At 40.4% G+C, this 19,115-nt stretch overlaps 1 protein-coding gene across 1 annotated transcript in view; it reads right to left on the bottom strand.

Annotated features, from left to right (window-relative positions):
• LOC126150417 (PDF receptor-like) overlaps positions 1-19,115 on the bottom strand; it is a 435,326-nt gene that overhangs the window by 116,844 nt on the left and 299,367 nt on the right. The gene's annotated exons all lie outside the window — the stretch shown is intronic.

The following is a 19,115-nucleotide window of genomic DNA, read 5'->3' on the forward strand; positions in this document are numbered from 1 at the left end:
CTTAGGGATTATAATTACAAATAACTTAAACTGGAACAATCACATAGATAGTGTTGTGAGTAGAGCAGACCAAACACTGCTATTTATTGGCAGAACATTTAGAAGTTGCAACACGTCTACTAAAGAGATAGCTTGCACCACGCTTATCCGCCCTGTTGTGGAGTGTTGCTGTGCGGTGTGGGATCCGCATCAGATAGGACTGACAGATGACATCGAAAACGTTCAGAGAAGGGCCGATCGTTTTGTATTATCGTGAAATAGGGGCGATAGTGCCACAGACATGATACGTGAATCCTAGTGGCAATCATTAAAACTAAGACAATTTTCTTGCGACGGGAAGAGATTTGACTCACCAGCTTTCTCCTCCGATTCCGAAAACATCATGTTGGAATCCATCTACGTAAAGAGAAATGATCATCACGATAAAATAAAAGAAATCAGGGCTCGCACAGAAAAATTTATGTGCTCGTTTTTCTCGCATGCTGTTCGAGAGTGGAACGGCTTGACGACGGTTCATTGAACCCTCTGCCAGGCACTTTATTCTGAATAGCAGAGTAATCATGCAAACGTAGACGAAACCCTGCATCACCTTCCGTGCTATGGTATAGAGAGTTACAATCTATGTAAGTGGCTTGAAGAGTTGTTAAGTAGTAGAACCTTGCCCGCTGTCAGGAACGGCATGTATTGAGCAGAGACAAGGGTAGAGTCAGAAATGCTCCACGGAAGTGTGGTAGGATTGCTCATGTTCTTTACATACAACATTCCGGTGGACATGATGAGCAGCAATATGCGACTGTTCGCTGAGGACACTGTGCTGTACAGAGCAGTGTCTTCACTGATTGACTGTACCAGGATACAGCATGACACGTTGTGTGTGCAACGGTGTGATGAACTGTGGGTTGCTCTAAATTTAGAAAAATGTAACATGACCGGATGAGCGGGGAAAAGTATAATTTTGGAATACAGCATTAGAGGTGTGCTGTTTCCCATTGTGGTATCGTCCAAGGACCACAGCGCTGCATCAAAGTCGGTAACACATATGGATACCACAGACATCAGCGATATCTTGCTGCAAATCTGCTACGACAAATGGAAAGCGCTCCTCAAGACCACACCTCTACCTGAGCACTGCAGCGCCCTCGCACGAAGGTAAACGTACAGCCAAGCATAGAAATACTCTGTCCCATTCATGACGTCAGCTGAAGCAGTCAACATTATCGAGTAGGATCAGTGTCAGTCAAGTCTCAGATGGACAAGTGGTTTTGTAAATGTCGAATATTGTGCCTCAAGGAAAGTTTGTTATTTGGTGCATCAAGTGACACTTCAATAGTCGGTGACAGCTGAATGTTTTCAGACGCTCCTATGGCAATGGACTCTATCAAGTTAAGTAAAACTTTTCGTATCTTATAAACTAACATTTCATATATTGTAATTCCGACATCTCCCCGAGCAATCACAAAAGCAGTAGTTATGTCTGGATAACTGTACAGGGAGCGAAAGACTATTTACAATTTGTACAGACACCAGATGGCAGTTATAAGAGTCGAGGGACATGAAAGGGAAGCAGTTGTTGGGAAGGGAGTAATACAGGGTTGTAGCCTGTCCCCGATGTTATTCAATCTGTATATGGAGCAAGCAGTAAAGGAAACAAAAGACAAATTCGGAGTAGGTATTAAAATCCATGGAGATGAAATAAAAAGGTTCGCCGATGACATTGTAATTCTGTCAGAGACAGCAAAAGACTTGGAGGAGCAGTTGAATGGAATGGATAGCCTCTTGAAATGAGGATATGAGATGAACATCAACAAAAGCAAAACGAGGATAATGGAATGTAGTCGAATTAAGTGGGGTGATGCTGAGGGAATTAGATTAGGAAATGAGACACTTAAAGTAGTAAAGGAGTTTTGCTATTTGGGAAACAAAATAACTGATGATGGTTGAAGTAGAGAGGATATAAAATGTAGACTGGCAACGGCAAGGAAAGCGTTTCTGAAGAAGAGAAATTTGTTAACATCGAGTATAGGTTTAAGTGTCAGGAGTGTAGCCATGTATGGAAGTGAAACATGGACGATAAATAGTTTGGACAAGAAGAGAATAGACGCTTTCGAAATATGGTGCTACAGAAGAATGCTGAAGATTAGATAGGTAGATCACATAACTAATGAGGAAGTATTCAATAAGATTGTGGAGAAGAGAAGTTTGTGGCACAGCTTGACCAGAAGAAGGGATCGGTTGATAGGGCATGTTCTCAGGCATCAAGGGATCACCAATTTAGTATTGGAGGGCAGCGTGGAGGGTAAAGGTTGCAATAGGTACTGGGAGATGAAGAAGCTTGCACAGGATAGAGTAGCATGGAGAGCTGCATCAAACCCGTCTCAGGACTGAAGACCACAACAACAACAACAACTGTAGTTTCGTCTGGTCATAACACGCACAGCTATAACAATCTAAGCGTCATGGTGCAAAACGACATGGAATGAAACAACCGCATAGGATCGATAGTACAGATGTCAAAGGCCAAACTTCTTTTTATTGGGAGAACTCTATAAAGGTGTAGCCATCTATAGAGGAGAATGCATATAAAACTCAAGTGCGACTTGTTTGTGAGTACTGCTCGAGTGCTCGGATCCCTACCAAGTTGAATTAAACGAAAACAACGAAGTAGTTTAGAGCTATGCTGCTAGATTTGTTATGGATTAGCTCGATGTACATGCATGTATTACTGAATTGCTTGATGAACTCAAATAGGAATCATTGGAGGGAAGAGGACCTTCTTTTCGCGCAACAGTCTTGAGAAGACTTAGAAAACTGGCAGTTTCTTCTGGCTGAAGAAAGATTCTACTGGCACCAATGCTCATTTTTCGTGAGATCCACGTATACAAGACTACAGAAATTAGAGCACGTATGGAAGCATATAGAGACTCGTATTTCCCTCGTTCCATCTGAGAATAGAACAGCAAAGTGCAACAATATAGTGCGATTAAAAGTACTTGACAGTCGACGTCTCTTACTTGTTGCTACAGTGTTGCCACATCGGCTGCCGGCTACTGCTTGGTTACAGGCGACATATAAACGCGGTGGGTCAGTTCATTAATGCTGTTAACTTGTGACGTTGGAAGGGGCCGCCTCGGGGTTTCACACAAATGCGACGTGAACTGTTGACGGCACATTTTAAGTGACCAGTGACTAAACTGCGGCAGACGATGCCTATTGTAGCCCTGAATCTAAACTCATGTCGTAACCGAACCACAACCCAGTGACGTGCAACCTGTCCGAGAAAACTGTGGCCAACATTCAAAGACAGAAAAAGAATGACGATCGTTTTGTTCACGGCAATTAAAGCTAACCTATGGGAGCAAATTTGAGACTGAAATATTTCAGTATAAGTACTAAAAGCAAACTGTAAGTTCCCGCTATCACTGGTTACCGGAAACTATCCTCACATTGGCTACACGAGATGCCGCTTTACCAAACAACGAGCAGCCATGGCTGGCATTTCATTGCATACTACAGGCGACACAGGCAGATTCCAAACGAGAACACAATGGTAGGAAGAAAAATACAAGCAAATAAAAAAGTCAGTATGATGATTACAGTAACGCGGGAGAGTATAGGAAATAAATATAAATAACAATGAAATTTAAAAAGAAATAGAAGTGAAAATGTGGGTGCCTTTGACAAGATTCGGACCTACGACCTTCCAAACGTTAGGCTTGTAAGCTTAACACTACGCTATGCTACTGACACGGTCTTTTAACTTACGCCTCTCGTGGACCACTGGCCACGATGTATTGCAACCATGCCAAGTTGTACGCCATTTTTAGTGTAAGCCGATCTCTGTGATTACAGTAACTGTATATGAGTCGCTGAAACGCGTATTTTGCCGGAGATCCAGTAGTGTTCCTTTAGTGCTGTATATGAAACATGCGTGTTCCGTTAGCACGGTTTGTTGTGTGTGTGTGTGTGTGTGTGTGTGTGTGTGTGTGTGTAGGAGAGAGAGAGAGCGAGAGAGAGAGAAGATGCGAAAGGAAACGGCAGGACCGAGGATTGGAACATATGAAGAAAGCCAGAGAAGTAACTGTAATTGAACTGACCAACTGTTGTGGCAATTTGGCAGAGGCGAACTGATCGGCAGTGACATTGAACATTCGGTTTGGAGGAAGACAGGTCGAACGCGTGAAATATCAAGTATTAAGTAATTTTAATCGGGCCACAGTAGTGGTACAAGATACTGTCCACCAGCCTTACATGGTCACTTGCGTGCTACATACCGCATATATGTAGGTGTCTGTGCAGCTGAAGATAATTTTTTCTGATTGTAGTCGCAAGTACTTCAGGAATCAGCAATTTTCGCCGAGATGGCGTTCTCCATTGTAAGTTAAATCGGAACACTCCTTTGAGCATGAACGCAATAGAGATGCAGCAGAGTAGCTCCTCTGCCGTTACAGTGAATCAATGTCCGACAAACTAACGTAACCGACCAGCCTTCCGTAAACTGAAAAAATGAGGATAGTCTGATTTACTATACAAAGAAGAGCCCCGAGTTCTGTCTGCCATTATCGTCGAACAGCAGGTCTTAAACCACCTCCACAGTTAAAGCTGCTACTCGCCCGGACACAAGTTATTCCGTGGGCGTCACCTATTTCCATGTCTGGTGCAGTCCGTCTCCAGACCACGTAGCTGTACATCTTAGGAGCCACGTTGACACAGTGTAACAGAGTGCAATAGGTACAGAAGGTCCAATAAAGATTGCCATTTCTCGGAGTAACAGTTGGTGGTCTTGTGATCTCTCAGGTGTCCTCGGTGCGACTGATTAACAGTGTGGTTCCATGCTTTATGTCAATTTGTTGTTTCCATGTTGCCGGTCGCTGTGGATGAGCGCTTCTAGGCGCTCCAGTCCGGAATCACGCGGCTGCTACGGTCGTAGGTTCTAATTCTTCCTCGGGCATGGATGTGTGTGATGTCTTTAGGTTAGTTAGGTTTAATTAGTTCAAGTTCTAGGCGACTGTTGACCTCAGATGTTAAGTCGCATAGTGCTCAGAGCCATTTGAACCATTTCAACCGATGAAGTAGGTTGTAACGTTCTAGAACAATGTGTGGTCGTTAGACAATATTTATCTTGTTCGCCTTCAATTATGTGTTTTATTTCCTAATTCTGTAAGTGACCTATGATTGGGTGTGTTGTTCTTCTTGACTGCCTGACGTTTGTCTCCCTGTTTAACAATTGCTGTGTTGTATGCAAGTATTTTCTCCAGCTGTATCAGTGCCTTTCAGCTTAATCGATCATGTGAGCTACATTGTTAGAATGTCCGTGGGTCTTTTTCAAAACACATTTTAAGACAGAAGAAGCGGCGCACCAAGAAGGAATTATCCGAATGGGGCCGAAATGGTTAGCAGTAGTGTACGGTTTCGCAGGCACTGAGATATCTACATTTACATCTGTTTCTACATGGCTACTCTGCAAATTACACTTAAGTGCCTGGCATAGGATTGATCGAACCACCTGCACAATAATTCTCTGTTATTCCACTCTCCAACAGCGCGCAGAAGAAACTAACACCTATATCTTCCTTGCGAGCTCTCATTTCCCTTATTTTATTATAGTTATCGTTTCTCCTTACGTAGGTCGCTGTGAAAAAAAATATTTTTGCATTCTGAGAAGAAAGTTGGTGATTGAAATTTCGTCAGAAGGTCCTGCCACAACGAGAAACACCTTTGTTTTAATGATGTCCCTCCCAAATCCTGTATCACGTCCATGACACTCTCTCCGCTATTTAGCAATAACGCAAAACGTGTTGCTCTCCTTTGAACATCTCAATGTTCTGCTATCTTGCAAGGATCACCCAGTGCAGCAGTAATCTAAACGAGGATGGATGAGCGTAGTGTAGGCTGTCTCTTTAGTAGATCTGTTGCATATTCTAAGTGATCTGCCAATAAAACGTGGTCTTGCTGAGCTGTAAGCCATAGTTGGCTTGACATGAACTTCCACAAAGCGCGACGTAGAATATCGTCGACTTACCGTTGCGCTCTAAGAGTGCAGGGGATGTCAACAAAAGGGGTCCAGCTGTCAAAAGAAATGGCACCCCAGAACATCACTCCCAGTCGCCGGGCCATATGGTGGGCGACAATCAGGTTGGTATCCCACCACTGTCCGGGGCGTCTCCAGGGACATCTTCGGCCAGGGAGAGCCCTAATGACCAGTGAAGACGTGCCTTGAGGCACCCCAGCGGGGGCTATTCCGCTTACGAGACTAATCCACCTGAAGTAAGGCATATTGCAACAGCGCACTAGTTACTCACAGAGTCAAGGCCGTTGTGCCATCAGTGTGTGACAATATGTTCCAGTCGCCACATGTGGCTTTAGTAAGAGTGTTTGCTGCCCTACTATTGACAGGACACAAAAACAAACACCAGATGTAAGTGAATTGTAATAGCTTTTGCCATAATTAAAGAATACAGTAAAACAAATGAACGTGTACCGTGCACAATAACGAGAAATTATAAAATTTCATTTTCACTTGTATAAGAACAAATGTTATACAATGTGTGAATCAACCATTATTGCTCGCTTTCTGGACAAAGGTCAGATTTCTCACGTCTTTCGAGATACCTGCACATTTCGCCCCGTACATGTGGAGCTACAGTACCTCTGCTCACTCAAATTATTAGTGTAACTGATGCTTTACTTCAAAATTCTACAGAACACCTTCTCTTGTTTTCTTTTCAGATGGCCCATACGTACAAGAGGAAAAAGCCAAGTGCTTAATAGTCCAAGGAAGATATGAAACATTAAGTAACAACTGTAATAGGCAGCTCCTCTGGGTAAAGTGCCAGCAATGTGCTACACGGTTTCACGAAATATGCGTGGGTGCAAAAGGGCAAAAAATGAGTACATGTGGAAAATGCTTGTGATTTTCACACTGAAGTACACTGGGTGGAATAGCATCTCGATTGTGTGGAATTGGCTCACCATTTTCATATACTTCTGATTTCTGACACATTTGTTATGTTTCTTCAATACTTTGTTCATGTAAAGAATTTCGATGTACTGGAATGTACTCGCAGTTAAAATACCATAATAGTATCACAATTACAGATTTCTTTAAAAAGTTTCGTTTCATATTACATAGAAATAAGCGGAATAGCCCCACTGTACCCTACAACCTGACAACCAGAATGTTGGTTTGCGGTGCCTAACACAGCGTTCTTGCAACACGGCGCTAAGTCGACGAAATTCTACGCTCTGATCTGTTGCCGTTCATGGCAAGCCATCCTGGGTTTACATTTCGGCAATGGACGTCTTGCTTCCACACAATGAGACTTTCTACTGCTCTATGCTTGTCAAACGCTACCTTTTGCAGCTTCCTCGATGGATCTCTCGACAAGTGACAAACATTTGGAGCATTATGCTCAGGGTCCTCTAACCAGCTCGCAATTTTGACCATCTAACACCCCAGTTGGACGGAATTTGTCAACATGTCTGTCAGCAGGATACCTAACCGCTCTGTCAGCCAATGACCAGCAAGATAATTTGTGTATATGCAAGAGGTGGATGAATACGTTTTTGACTTGCACAATTTGTGTATACCTTACTCTTAGACAAATTATCTAATTTTTCTGAAATTGTAATCAGTTATTTGTCTGTACATGCACATGACATCTACCGATTTCCGTCTCATTCGGACAATTCCTCCGTGGTGCAATGTCTTTTTTGTCTTGAAATATATACATATGTAACTGGGTGTAGTTGTGCTATCTCCTTTCGTCCGTAATCTTTCACCTCGTCTGGTCTGCTTCATTGCAATTTTCAAGACATGGTAGAATGACACAAGTAGTTGGAGATCTTATAGTATCAGACAATGGGCCAATCCTGACAATGATGTGTTTGATACTAGGGATTGAAGTAACGATGTAATGCATATTGAGCTTTGTATTATGTCATACATTTAATCACATCATGTAAACATTTTATTTAAAAATTGGCAATAATTTTCGTAAGGGTTTCTATTGCTTGTGTGTGCATATGCGTAAGCATGGTATTTTCAGAAAAAGGACTGCCATTCTACCATAGCTTTTGGAAGACAGAAAGTCAGATAACAACTAGTAAAGGAAACGTTCATGGAATTAATACAGGGAACGTGAGTTAAAGGTAAATGCAGGAATCATTCAGTTAATTAATAAATTCGATTTCTTTTATATGTCCTGCTAAATATGATGTTATGGCCAAATAGATTTCCAGAAATGTGAAAGGTTTATTTAGACGATTCGGAAATAAATTTCACTGTCTGGCATATAATTATATATCTTCTGAATATAAGTATTAAATTAGTTTTGTTGAACACAGCTTTTTTAAGGAAACATAATTAAAGTCATAATATAAAAAAAGTCTTTAATTACTCAAAGTTTTGACTGTAAATGACAAATTAATTTAACAAGCAGTGACTAGATTTTTCTTTTTATGTAATTATAAATCCTAAATAAGTTCACATTTACTGAAATTCACTTAGGATTGGAAAAAATTATTATGTCTCTTGAAGTTCTTGTTCTCATAGTTTCCGGTGTCAAATCATTAGTTATAAACAGACGTGAAATTACAACAATAACGTTTCAAGTACCCAGTTATTTATATAGTAACAATGTGCTTGGTTTGTATTTTGAGTTTCTGTTCTTTGTGTGCAGTGTCTCATTTGTTCTTACTATGTAGACATTATCCCAGACTGTTCCAATGTTTCTTAAATGTTGTTATGCAGAATTGAATTTGTAAATTTTGTGAGAGAAACCAAGCAGAAAGAAGGAAAAAATAACAATAAATGGGAAGATAGGTGTTTCAATTGCTTACATCATAAACTCTAGCTCCCTATCTGCTAATGATGCGAACATTCCACAATAGACACATTGAAAACTAAGCAAAAAGAATTATAATCTTTCCTTGCTAACTTCTAGCAAAAGAGTTTAGTTTTAGCGTATGTAACACTAGAAACAGACTCATATTAATAGTGGACAGTACTAAAAGCGAAATGTGCTTCGTTAATTTACATGATTGTCATCTGCTTTTATTGAAAAAGAGTTACAAATTTTGGTTGAAATATTTTTGAAGCATTCTTCATGAAAGGAAGGAAATTGACAACTCTGGGCTTCATCTTGCATGAAATGTAAAAGCAATGGTTAATTTTGTTTCTCTTTTCTCAGAAAGAGAGACTGAAAGAACTTTGCATATGAGTTCATTGTTGGAGATGTGAATATGAATTGCACATCACGATAATCACGAGTGAGGTCTAATGTCTAATATACTTGAAACAACCAAGAAATTTAAGCACAAAATAGATTTTAAACATTGAAAAAATTTAAGTATATTGATCTGTGTTTGCCTAAAATTATTTTTTAATCCTGTTAGTAGAAACTTCAGTCCTCATGGAGATTTAAGACCTGTAGAAAAGTTGTAAGGATGGGGGACCTTTTTTAAAAATAATAATAAAAAAGCAACTAAACTCCCTCTGAGCAGGTAAGATCCTATTGGTACTGACTGACCGCTGTCATCTTCGCCCTACAGGGGTCACTGGATGTGGAGCAGCAATGATATCAAGGAGAAAATAGTAAAGGAAAGGAGGCATGTGCTATAGTAGATACTATAAGAATAATTTCCACACAGATACATCAGACACAAAGAAGCTATAATCAATTGAATGAACGCTTACTAGCAGAACTAAAGCCATAAATCCAAAAAATGAGTATAAACTACAGATAAGCAATGGATAATTTGAAAGTTTCAAATTTTGTGTTCAGGCTTGGTTCAGTGAGGTAGGATCCTAAGTAGATGGGCTTATATGTACACCTGAAGAATTCAAAAACGTTTTTATGAGAATCAACAATAATAGTGCAACTGTGAATGCTTTTGTAGAAGAGAAAGATTTTACTGAGAAAAATAGTGATTTTCTTCTTGTAAAAGATATATTTTTTAACTGTGATGAGGAAACCAAGACAGATAACACAGATCATGTCAGAACTACACCTACTGTTGACTCATATTGTTCACAGTAACTGAATATTAGAGAAATTTCACAGATCAGTAATAAAGAATGTGTATATTAACAGGTGTGAGGAGGTGACAGATGGTTATATTAAAAATTTCTGTGAGGAGAGTGATGATAATTTTATAATGTTCACTATGATATGTAATGACAAATTTATGCTTGACTCCTATTGCAACTTAGTGTTTTTGTAAATATGTGAGATTTCTAGGAGACTGAGTGTGGAGTACTATTAGCAGAGTCGAATTTGTAACTGCTGAATTTGGATGTACATTAACAATAATATATTTCAGTAATAAAATTGGGTGGCATTGCTCTATTTTGTAAAGGTTTTGTGTAAAAGCATGTTAAAAATGAATAACCAAACTGATTGACTGTAGCAGAAATAGATAATACAGAAAACTTCTGCCACACACTTAAATATGATTTTCAGACTATCCATGCAAATGTAAATGTGGATGAAAGCCTTGAGGATGTAAGAAAGCATTAGTATTTGTGCCCTGAGGGTGTGATGACCTCTTTTTGTGGTATATATCTGGTGATTACTGTGTCCCAAGTCATGTAAAAATTCCTGATTTTCGTCCTTCTACAACTTCTCTGTGCATCTTTATTCTTCATAAATTACCATCTTCTGCAAAGTTATCTCGTATCTTGTTAGACAGGCAGGACTCGTATGTATCAAGTGATGTGTAATCTCACAGTTAGAGGGAAAATTATTTAGCCATGCTAGGCAGGTAAGACTAGATTTATCTCTTTTCTAAGAAATAAAATTTTTCCAAATAGAGTAACATATGATCAGCTTTACTTTTCTCTAAGGGAAAATATATTAACATTTGCATATAAGTTGTGAGAAATTTATATCTAGTTGTTTTGAAAGGAAAGATATATTTTACTGTTTATGATGGAAAATATTATTCTGCATAATGCCATCCCTAGTACAAACGTCAATTCACACATCATTTCATGTTTATTTTCCACTTCTTGTTGAGGTTTGTATTAGGGTGGACAAGAGTAGTGCCTGCATATGTGTCAGGCACTATGCCAAAGTGGTGCAGAGTAGAACGCATCGGCTTAGTATGGATGACCCTGCGTTCAAATTCCGGCCTTGACAAAAATTTTAATTTGTTACTTTGGCTTCTGTCCTTATCAAAGATACAGTTGAGATTCACTATGTCTCCAGGATAATGCAATTCCATCAGATCAACTAATCACTTTCACCTGAAGTACAGACAGGATTTCAACATTATGTAAAAAGCTGGGTTGATATTACATTGTTGGAGATCCTCGGCACTACTGATGTTCTAAGAAGGGTATAATCAAGATGGCCTGAGGTGTTAATTCAAGCTTGTGCTAGAGAAGGCACTTCGCATGCAGACTGTACAGCTGTGTCAGCCACAATTCCAGGGTGGTGTAGTGTCTGCCTATTAAACAGAAGACCAAAGTCTCTTACTTCACGTTATATCCTTTTCGAAGATATAGTTGAGACTAAATATATCTTCTGGAATATGTAATTCCATATACAGTTTTGGGCAATGATTTTGATGAGATGATTTGGTGAGGTAGTCTAAATTTACTACACTGATGAAATGTAAGGTTGTAATTGTGAAAATACAAGTCTGATGACGTTGCAAAGAAGATTAATGTGAATTATGAGTTATACTGAGGAACTGTGAGAATTATTAGAATAATGATGATACTGGTTATGTTTATGGTACAGTTTGTGGCTGACGAGTGTGGGTCTTATGGTTATATGAAGCATATCTTGGTAACATCTAGTAATAAGAACCTGTTAATGGGATGATAAAACTAGTTAAATGATTAACCAAAGAAACCATCTATTAAAGTGATATTATGCCTCACTACAAACATCTGTTGACCTTAGAAATTATGCATAAAAACGAATGAGAAGTCACTGAAACTGGAAAGAAGTAAGATATTATCTTTGATATAAAAAAAGGTTTGGGAGGGTTGTTACATTCGGTGTAGTACTGAAAATGTTTACAATTTTATAAGAAAGAAAGTGACATAAATTTGGTAAAACACTGCTTTTAGGAAACACATTCTCTCACAGAGATTCACAGCACTGTGAAATTGTTCTTGAACTTTCTCTTACTTTGGTAAAATAGAACATATTACTTGTCATGTTGCATTAGATTTTGTGAAATGTGGGTAGTAGATAGTTAAACTTGTCATAATGTTATATAATGCTTCCATGTATGCTATGCTATGAATGTAGTAATCGCATTTTTATAAGAGTTGTCTGAGGTACTACACATAGAATAATAATGCTGGGATGAGACAGTGTCTTAGAAGTGTTAATTGTGACACTGATATATTTTTTATCAATTTATTCTGTTTGTAATCTGATATGTAAATCTGTTGTGTGCCTAATCGTGATTTTTACTGTCGAGGACTTACTGGTAATTATAATAAATCTATTAATAATATTTAGTTTCTCAACATCCATTCTGAAATTCTGTGTCTCTGATGTAAGCATGAAATTTTGCATAACCACACTATCCATGATTTGTGAAGGAGGTACCAAACATTATTTTCAAACCAAACTTCCTTCTTTTGGAACTTTTTGCTAATTATTCACAATAATACTGAAGAAAATAATTCAGTATATATGTAGTGACAAATGTAATTATAAGAATTAAATATATCTGAGAGTATGTATGGAGTATAAAATGAAATTATAAGAAATATTTCTAAGAGATTTAGAAAAATGTAAGCTTATCTTTCAAATAATTCAGCTGTTGTTATTTTATTCTTATTACTGCTTTGCCACACACTGCGTCAAAATCTTTCTAAAAATGTCGCTGGTTCAGATATTCCTGTGGTTACAATTTTCCTATAGTTCTATAGATGTCTCCAACTTGTCACTAATAAACATTTTATTGCAGAATCGTAGATACAATTATTTTTTTAAAAACTAATATGATATTAATATTAGAAACTTATATATCTTGTCTGATACTGATCCTACAGCAGTACTTTGGCCTATACCAATCATTTCATGCATTTAAACTGGCCACTATATTTATGATTAAAATTTCTTTGTCATGATCAAAGTACGGGAACATATATCCATTATATACCTGAATTTTGAGATCTGTTATATGGCAGTAATGTGTCGAATTGTAGTTTAAGAATAAGATTTACTACATCTCAAAATATTTACTGATACCATTTGTTTGCCATAATTACACACTTGATGTATTTATTTCCATTTGTATCTCTCCTCGCTGCTTTCAATTACTTGCATTTAAAGCATATTGTGAATCGTGGCACATTTGTTTTAAGAGAATCATAAGTATCATTTGCAAACTAAATCAGACATCATAAATCATTCTTGACTAGTAAATTAGGTACATGTTGTTCATGAAGAGGTTTTTCATTGGAGAGATTGAATAAATGTCTGATGAGATTAAATAAATTATTGAAATAGTTAAGGGAGAAGAAAATTTAGCTGTGATGAGGCACTGGAATTCGATAGTAGGAAAAGAAAGAGAAGAAAATAGCAGGAGAATATGGACAGAGGAAAGCCTTGGAAGTGGATACGACTTGGTTGAATTTGCACAGGATATAATTGGATCGTCGCTAACTCTTTGCTGAAGACTCATGAAGAATGGAGGCATAGGAAGGTTTCAGATTGATTACATAATGTTACAGAGGATTCAGGACCAGATTTTAAAGTGTAAGACATTTCCAGGGACAGGTATGGACGGATCACAATTTATTAACTATGAAAAGTAGGTTAATACCGAAAAAACTACAAAAATGTAGGAAATGAAGCACATGGGAACTAGATGAGTTAAAAGAATCGGAGGTGGTTGAGCGTTTCAGAGGTAGCATTAAGCAACGACTGACTGAAAGAGGGAAATGACACAGTAAAAGACGAATTGTAGATTAGAGAGATGAAATAGTGAGGCAGCAAAGGATCAAAGAGGTAAAAAGACAAGGCTGACAGGAGATTTTTAATTTAAATGATGACGGGGAAAAAAATAAAATTACAACTAATGAAGCGACAAAAGTGATACAGATTTCTAAAAAATGGTATTGATGCAAAGTGCTAAATGGCTAAGCAGGAATAGCTAAAGGACGAATGAAAGACTGTAGAAGTAAATGTATGGGAAAAGCAAATACCCCTATAGCAAAATGAAAGAAGCCTTTGGATAAAAGGGAAGATTTAGGATCTATACTAAGCAAACAAGGGAAAGGTAAAATGTGGAAAGCAAGAATGGTCGGAACTATAGTCAATAGCTAACAAGGTTGTTGCAGGGTACGCTGTGACAAGAAATAATTGTTAATAAAAAATGCGATACGTTGAGCCGTTTCCAAGTTAATTAGCACTGACGTTAGTTAATCAGGCCCCTTCTGTACGCAAATTCAAGCCGGCCACTGTGTCGCCAAACGTATTTTTGGTTTAATTTCCTAAAACCGAAGCGAAAAAGGATACAAAAACTGGATATGGGACGGTAGTAAGGATCGAACTGGATCCAAAGCCTGAGCCGCTCGTGTGGTACCATCAACGCTATGAGAACAACTGGAACTTATTCCATATGCCAGCTCGTCAGAATTTGTGCGTTGCAACGTCCTGATCAGCGAATTTCAATGCTAATTAAAATGGAAACTTCGGAACGTAATCATTTTTTTCTGAACAGTTATTTATCAGCACAACCTACTCTACATCACATACAATCTTTCCAGAGTGCTGCTGACCACCCTGTATTGAGACGCTACACAATGTAAGTGAAGTTCTACCTACTATTGTAGAAAGGGAGGAGGACAAGATGAATTTAACAGAGCACAGAAAGATATAAGTCGAAAAAGTCCCGTGCAGCAGACTACATTTCCTCAGAACTGATGATATCTTTGGTTGCTCCAGGAATCATAAAACTATTCCACCTGGTGTGTAACATGTATGAGGAGGCGAAATACCACCAGACTGCAAGAAGAAGGTAATACAACGTAATTCTAATTCCAAAGAAAGCATGTGCCGACAGGTGCCAATATTACCATACTATCAGTTTAATGAGGCATGATTGCAAAATACAGACAGAATTACTTACGGAAGAACGGGAAAACTGGTATATAAGGCTTGGATTGGTAGATCGAGCAAGTAATGAGGAAATACTGAAGAGAGTTGGGAAAAAGCGAATTGGTGGCACAGCTTGAAGAAGTGGTTCATTAATAGGACACATTCTGAGACATCGAAGGATGATCAACAGTACTGGAAGCAAATCTGCGAAATAAAAATTGTAGAGGGAGACCAAGAACTGAATACAGTAATAGAATCAGCAGGATGTAGGCTGCAGTGGTTATTCGGGGATAAAGAGGCCTGCACAAGATACAGTATCTTCTAGAGCTGCATCAAACTGGTTTTAGGACTGAAGACCGCAAGAACAATAGTTAAAGACAAGATTAAAAAGGAAGTAGGTTAGAACTTATCCAGTAATCAGGCTTGCTTCAAATCAGGGAAAGGAAGGAACACTGGCATTATGTCAAATTTTTAAAATAAGATTAGATGCAAAAGAAAACATATTGGCCCAGAAAAGTTATTTTGAACGGTTGACTGACAGTTACCTAAAGTAGTGTGCAAAGTAGGATTTCGGTGGAAAAACAGTGTGAGTACATGCAAAACTCAAAGCACTGAGTAGGATATTAACGGTAGCAAAAAATAAGCGAAAGTGAGAAGGGGAATGAGATTTGGATGCCTGTACTACCTTTAACATTTACATAATAGTCAAAGGAAAATCTTTTATATGGGTGATAAGAATAAATTTAATAATACGGAGGTACAAGACAGGGATTCAGTCTGTAAAAGATGTGCCGCACCCATAAGGCAAGATTAAAAAATTTCATGTAAAAACTGATATCAGAAGAGAAAGAAGGTTCTAGAACGAGACGATGAGCTATTGACAATGATTTTACTTTACAAGTTGTACAAAGAGATTAGAGTTAGTAAGGAAGTTCATCTTGATTTTATCGTTTTCGAAAAGCATTTCATGATATGAATAGAGGAAAGATATGGAATATATTGGATGAACGACGTTATGACCTTCACCTGTTTAACGCTATTAAGAATCTGTACATAGAAACAGTTATGGATTTGGAAACAATAACCACAAAGCTACTGAACACACCAAGGAACTAAGACAAGGATGCAGCATTTTCCTGACATTCGTTAACACATGCATACATGAGGTGATCAGTAAATGGAAATTATACATAAATATGCAACATTTACGCAGATGACCTGATTGCAGAGAATGAAGATCACCTTCACAGGTTGTCTACACGCTGAGGTGACCAATGTCATGGGATACCTGTGTGCTGACAAATGGCGGTAGTATCACGTACACAAGGTGAAAGTATGCAGTAGATTGGCAAAGCTGTCATTTGAATTCAGGTGATTCATTGAACAGGTTTCCGACGTGTCTGTGGCCGCACTATGGGAATTAACAGACTTCGAACGCGCAGTGGTAGTTGGAGCTAGGAGCATGAGGCACTCCAGTTCGGAAATCGCTAAGGAATTCAGCATTCCAAGATCCACAGTGTTAAGAGTATGCCGAGAATACCAAATTTTGGTGTTACCTCTCCAGACGGACAACGCAGTGGCCGACGGCCTTCACTTAACGATCGAGAGCAGTGGTGTTCGCGTAGAGTTGTCAGTGCTAACATACACTCCTCGAAATGGAAAAAAGAACACATTGACACCGGTGTGTCAGACCCACCATACTTGCTCCGGACACTGCGAGAGAGCTGTACAAGCAGTGACCACACGCACGGCACAGCGGACACACCAGGAACCGCGGTGTTGGCCGTCGAATGGCGCTAGCTGCGCAGCATTTGTGCACCGCCGCCGACAGTGTCAGCCAGTTTGCCGTGGCATACGGAGCTCCATCGCAGTCTTTAACACTGGTAGCATGCCGCGACAGCGTGGACGTGAACCGTATGTGCAGTTGACGGACTTTGAGCGAGGGCGTATAGTGGGCATGCGGGAGGCCGGGTGGACGTATCGCCGAATTGCTCAACACGTGGGGCGTGAGGTCTCCACAGTACATCGATGTTGTCGCCAGTGGTCGGCGGAAGGTGCACGTGCCCGTCGACCTGGGACCGGACCGCAGCGACGCACGGATGCACGCCAAGACCGTAGGATCCTACGCAGTGCCGTAGGGGACCGAACCGCCACTTCCCAGCAAATTAAGGACACTGTTGCTCCTGGGGTATCGGCGAGGACCATTCGCAACCGTCTCCATGAAGCTGGGCTACGGTCCCGCACACCGTTAGGCCGTCTTCCGCTCACGCCCCAACATCGTGCAGCCCGCCTCCAGTGGTGTCGCGACAGGCGTGAATGGAGGGACGAATGGAGACGTGTCGTCTTCAGCGATGAGAGTCGCTTCTGCCTTGGTGCCAATGATGGTCGTATGCGTGTTTGGCGCCGTGCAGGTGAGCGCCACAATCAGGACTGCGTACGACAGAGGCACACAGGGCCAACACCCGGCATCATGGTGTGGGGAGCGATCTCCTACACTGGCCGTACACCACTGGTGATCGTCGAGGGGACACCGAATAGTGCACGGTACATCCAAACCGTCATCGAACCCATCGTTCTACCATTCCTAGACCGGCAAGGGAACTTGCTGTTCCAACAGGACAATGCACGTCCGCATGTATCCCGTGCCACCCAACGTGCTCTAGAAGGTGTAAGTCAACTACCCTGGCCAGCAAGATCTCCGGATCTGTCCCCCATTGAGCATGTTTGGGACTGGATGAAGCGTCGTCTCACGCGGTCTGCACGTCCAGCACGAACGCTGGTCCAACTGAGGCGTCAGGTGGAAATGGCATGGCAAGCCGTTCCACAGGGCTACATCTCGCATCTGTACGATCGTCTCCATGGGAGAATAGCAGCCTGCATTGCTGCGAAAGGTGGATATACACTGTACTAGTGCCGACATTGTGCATGCTCTGTTGCCTGTGTCTATGTGCCTGTGGTTCTGTCAGTGTGATCATGTGATGTATCTGACCCCAGGAATGTGTCAATAAAGTTTCCCCTTCATGGGACAATGAATTCACGGTGTTCTGATTTCAATTTCCAGGAGTGTACAAGCATCACCGAGTGAAATAATTGCAGAAAACAATCGGAGACGTATGACGAACGTACCTGTTATGAGAGTGCGGCAGAATCTGGCGTTAGCAACCTATGGCAGCAGACGAGCGACATGAGTAATTCGCTAATAGCACGACACCGCCTACAGCATCCCTCCTGGGCTCGTGACTATATCGGTTGGAAATCGTGGCCTGGTCAGATGAGTTCAGATTTCAGTTGGAAAGAGCTGCTGATACGATTCGAGTGAGGCGCAGATCCCACGAAGCCGTCTACCTAAGTTGTCAATAAGCCACTGTGCGAGCAGGTGGTGGCTGTGCTTACAAGGTCCTACTGCACCGATCATTGACTGGAAATGGTTATGCCTGGATACTTGAAGACCATTTGCAACCATTCATGAAGTTCATGTTCCCAAACAACGATTGAATTTTCACTTGACAACGCACCATGTAGCTGTGTCGCAAGTGTTCCCGATTGTTTTGAAGAACATTGTTGACAAGTTGGGAAAACGATTTGGCCACCTGACATGAATGCCACCGAACATCCATGGGACATAATCGAGAGATGATTTGGCGCAATAGTCTAGCAACTGCAACACTTTCGAAATTATGGTGGTTATAGAGGCAACATGGCTAAATATTCCTCCAGGCGTTTTCCAACGACTTGTTGACTCCACGCGACGTCGAGTTGCTGCACTACGCCGGGAAAAAGGGGGTCCGACACGGTATTGGGAGGTATCAAAATGGTTCAAATGGCTCTGAGCACTATGGGACTTAACATTTGAGGTCATCAGTCCCCTAGAACTTAGAACTACTTAAACCTAATTAACCTAAGGACATCACACACATCCATGCCCGAGGCAGGATTCGAACCTGTGACCGTAGCGGTCGCTCGGTTCCAGACTGTAGCGCCTAGAACCGCTCGGCCAATCCGGCCGGCATTAGGAGGTATCCCATGGGTTTTGTCCCTCAGTGG

Source organism: Schistocerca cancellata, chromosome 2 (genome assembly GCF_023864275.1).
Source record: "Schistocerca cancellata isolate TAMUIC-IGC-003103 chromosome 2, iqSchCanc2.1, whole genome shotgun sequence".
NCBI classification, from domain to species: Eukaryota; Metazoa; Arthropoda; class Insecta; order Orthoptera; family Acrididae; genus Schistocerca; species Schistocerca cancellata.